At 47.3% G+C, this 4,201-nt stretch overlaps 2 non-coding genes across 2 annotated transcripts; both read left to right on the forward strand.

Moving 5' to 3' along the window:
- The first annotated feature begins 912 nt into the window (after positions 1-912).
- On the forward strand, positions 913-1,076 carry LOC135044155 (U1 spliceosomal RNA). The gene has a single exon (XR_010236875.1). It is a non-coding gene; the product is annotated as a U1 spliceosomal RNA (small nuclear RNA).
- A 152-nt stretch (positions 1,077-1,228) lies between these two features.
- Positions 1,229-1,391, forward strand: LOC135044195 (U1 spliceosomal RNA). The gene has a single exon (XR_010236913.1). It is a non-coding gene; the product is annotated as a U1 spliceosomal RNA (small nuclear RNA).
- Positions 1,392-4,201: the final 2,810 nt, after the last annotated feature.

A 4,201-nucleotide genomic window follows, 5' to 3' on the forward strand; every position in this document is an offset into this window, starting at 1 on the left:
AGAGAAGTATCTGGAAATTGTCCCTAGTTAAAAAAAAAAAAAAAATTTTTATCAACTCCATTTATTTAGTATGATATCCCAGGTGATAGGATGCCGGCAGTCAGAACAACATACTTTATTAAATAACACATCTCAAACTACCATACCCAGGATTCAAACCTATAACCTGTTGAATTCTAATCAAACACCCTACCTATTGAGCTATTTGATCCTGCATAAAAATTGTGAACATTATATGAAGCTATTGGTACTTTGCAAAAAAAAAGAATCAGCATTACAACGCAGCAGATCCATGCAGTTTGCAGCCACACACTACATGTATCTGCTCAGCCACAATGCTGATTATTTCTTCACAAAGTACAAGGTGAGCTCCAAACAGAATTCTCTAGCTTAGAATTATACCTTTCTTTGCCAAACCTAGAAGTCGGGCCCCCCACCCTGGGATCCCCCAGAGGGAGGCCTGCACCGTCATGCGGCAGGCTTGTCCGTTTTGGAAGCAGGCTGATGGGCAGCCCAGGATTGCTTCAGTCTGGGCTTGGCAGGTCTGGAAACATGAGCTTGCTTTGGGTATGCCTGACCTTGGGTACGCTTTACCTGGAGGATGAAAGGGCCAAGAAAAGTACTTTTAGCCTTCTGCGTGGTAGGAGTCATACTAGGTAGGCAAGCTGTTTTAGCAGTAGCCAGATCAGCTACAATCTTATTGAGGTCTTCTCCAAAAGGAGATTCAACTGAGGCAGCACAAGGGAACTCTCATCTGGGGACAACAACTGCAGGGAGAACACATATTTTCAGATGAACATGGTAGGGCAGAAGGCTGCCTAATACTGAAGCACCCCCAAACAACAAATCAAATGCAACTTACTTGACAGAGATGTGCCTGAGCAACGGCCCTCCCCAGCCCTATCCCAAATCATACTTATTTTGCATAGGAGATACCATGGTCATGAAGATTGTTCTCCCAGGGTTAGGTTCATTCATTGCATTCTGGGTATGCTGACCCCTGTGATTTCCCCAAATGTGGGAAACTCGACTGCATTATTTGTGGTAGTGGGGGACTGTGTTTGTGCTTTCCTCTGGTCAGCTCTGGTAAAAGTCAGATTTCTTTGTCTCAGATCTTCCTCTAGCCTTGTTCTTCTTTCGAGAGTTCCCTTGTGCTGCCTCAGTTGGATCTCCTTCACTTGACAGGGGGGTGCCCGAGCAGCGACCCTCCCCAGCTCTAGCCCAACTCCTACTTACCTGCCAGGTGAGATACTATGATCATGAAGTTGCTTCTCCCAGGGCAAGGCTCACCCATTGCACTCTGGGTGTGCTGCCCCTGCGATTTCCCCAAATGTGGGAAACTTGACTGCATAATTTGAGTTTTCCCTGGTCGGCTCTCATGTAATTCAGATCTCTTTGTCTCAGGTCTCTCTCCAGCCTAGTTTGCTGTCTGGTTCCACTTCTTTTTTCTTGAGCCCCTCCCTTCTATACCCTTGTGCACTATCCTGACTTCTCCTCCCGTCTGCTTACTTTGTGCCTCCCAATGCACAATGCAAACTACAGGTAGTGCTGCAGGGCCCACACCCTTTTACTTGCTTTACAGAGCAGCTCTGGAGCTGTTACAGTGCCCAGCTGCTGCAAGAAATCAGCTTGAATGCTTCAGGGGCTGGGGAATGGCCAACATGAGCCCCACACCGAAGGAGGGTGGGGGTGCTTAATGCGAACTAGGGGTCATCCAAGCACCACAAAAGGCCTCCATGCCCTGCACGCTCCTTTTCTCTTTTCATATGCAGACGAGGGTTGAAGCCAACTTTGACCCACTGCTTGGATGACATCACCATATTCAAATCCATCTGCTGCAGGCCATCCCCCAGGAATGCTTGCACTAGTTGTTGCATTTGGTTTGTTGTTTGGGGGTGCTTCAGTATTAGGCAGCCTTCTGCCACCCCATGTTCATCTGAAAATATGTGTTCTCCCTGCAGTTGTTGTCCCCAGATGAGAGTTCCCTTGTGCTGCCTCAGTTGAATCTCCTTTACTTGACAGAGATGTGCCTGAGCAACGGCCCTCCCCAGCCCTATCCCAAATCATACTTATTTTGCATAGGAGATACTATTGTCATGAAGATTGTTCTCCCAGATTTAATTAAGTGATTTTATAAAAAACAGCTAGGAAGCACAATTTAGCAGTGGGTTGCAGAGAAAAAAATAACATTTTAAACCTACCGGTAAATTTTTTCTCTCGTAGTCCGTAGAGGATGATGGGGACTCCGTAAGGACCATGGGGGATAGACGGGCTCCGCAGCAGACATGGGCACTTTAAGAAAGACTTTAGATCTGGGTGTGCACTGGCTCCTCCCTCTATGCCCCTCCTCCATACCTCAGTTAGAGAAACTGTGCCCAGAGGAGACGGACAGTACGAGGAAAGGATTTTTGTTAATCCAAGGTCAAGATTCATACCAGCCACACCAATCACACCGTATAACTTGTGATATACTACCCAGTTAACAGTATGAAAACAACATAGCATCAGTCCAAGACCGATGAAAACTAACATATAACCCTTATGTAAGCAATAACTATATACAAGTCTTGCAGAAGTAGTCCGCACTTGGGACGGGCACCCAGCATCCTCTACGGACTACGAGAAAAAGATTTACCGGTAGGTTTAAAATCTTATTTTCTCTTACGTCCTAAAAGATGCTGGGGACTCCGTAAGGACCATGGGGATTATACCAAAGCTCCCAAACGGGCTCCTGCGGATGACTCTGCAGCACCGATTGAGCAAACAGGAGGTCCTCCTCAGCCAGGGTATCAAACTTATAGAACTTTGCAAAGGTGTTTGAACCCGACCAAGTAGCAGCTCGGCACAGCTGTAGTGCCGAGACCCCCGGGCAGCTGCCCAAGAAGAGCCCACCTTCCTAGTGGAATGGGCCTTGACTGAATTAGGCAACGGCAATCCCGCCATAGAATGCGCCTGCTGAATCGTGTTACAGATCCAGAGAGCAATAGTCTGATTTGAAGCAGGGGTGCCAATCTTGTTGGCTGCATACAGGACAAACAGTGCTTCTGTTTTTCTGACTCTAGCCGTTCTGGCCACGTAAATTTTCAAAGCCCTGACCACATCAAGGGACTCGGAATCCTCCAAGTCACGCGTAGCCACAGGCACCACAATAGGTTGGTTCATATGAAAGGATGAGTCCACTTTTAGCAGGAATTGAGGACGGGTCTGCAATTCCGCTCTATCCATATGGAAAACCAGATAGGGGATTTTATGTGATAAAGCTGCTAATTCCGACACTCGCCTAGCGGAAGCCAAGGCTAATAACATGACCACCTTCCAAGTGAGATATTTAAACTCCACCATTTTAAGTGGTTCAAACCATAACCTTAACACCACGTTAAGGTCCCAAGGGACCACCGGAGGTACAAAAGGAGGCTGAATATGCAGTACTCCCTTCACAAAAGTTTGTACTTACTTCAGGAAGAGAGGCCAATTCCTTTTGAAAGAAAATGGATAAGGCCAAAATCTGAACCTTAATAGAGCCTAATTTTAGGCCCAAATTCACTCCAGTTTGTAGGAAGTGAAGGAAGTGGCCCAGGTCTAATTCTTACGTATGAGCATTCCTGGCCTCACACAAAGAAACATATTTTCGCCATATACAGTGATAATGTTTAGATGTCACGTCCTTCCTAGCCTTTATTAGCGTAGGAATGACCTCATCTGGAATACCCTTTTCCGCTAGGATCCGGCGTTCAACCGCCATGCCGTCAAACGCAGCCGCGGTAAGTCTTGGAACAGACAGGGCCCCTGTTGCAACAGGTCCTGTCTTAGAGGAAGTGGCCACGGATCTTCTGTGAGCATTTCCTGCAGATCTGGATACCAGGTCCTTCGCGGCCAATCTGGAACAATGAGAATTGTTCTTACTCCTCTTTTTCTTACTATTATCAACACCTTGGGTATGAGAGGTAGAGGAGGAAATACATAGACCGACCGGAACACCCACGGTGTCACTAGGGCGTCTACAGCTACTGCCCGAGGGTCTCTTGACCTGTTGCAATACCTCTGTAGCTTTTTGTTGAGGCGGGACGCCATCATGTCTATCTGGAACAGTCCCCACCGACTTGCAATCTGTGCGAAGACTTCCTGATGGAGTCCCCACTCTCCTGGATGTAGGTCGTGTCTGCTGAGGAAGTCTGCATCCCAGTTGTCCACTCCCGGAATG

Source organism: Pseudophryne corroboree, unplaced genomic scaffold (genome assembly GCF_028390025.1).
Source record: "Pseudophryne corroboree isolate aPseCor3 unplaced genomic scaffold, aPseCor3.hap2 scaffold_893, whole genome shotgun sequence".
NCBI lineage: Eukaryota > Metazoa > Chordata > Amphibia > Anura > Myobatrachidae > Pseudophryne > Pseudophryne corroboree.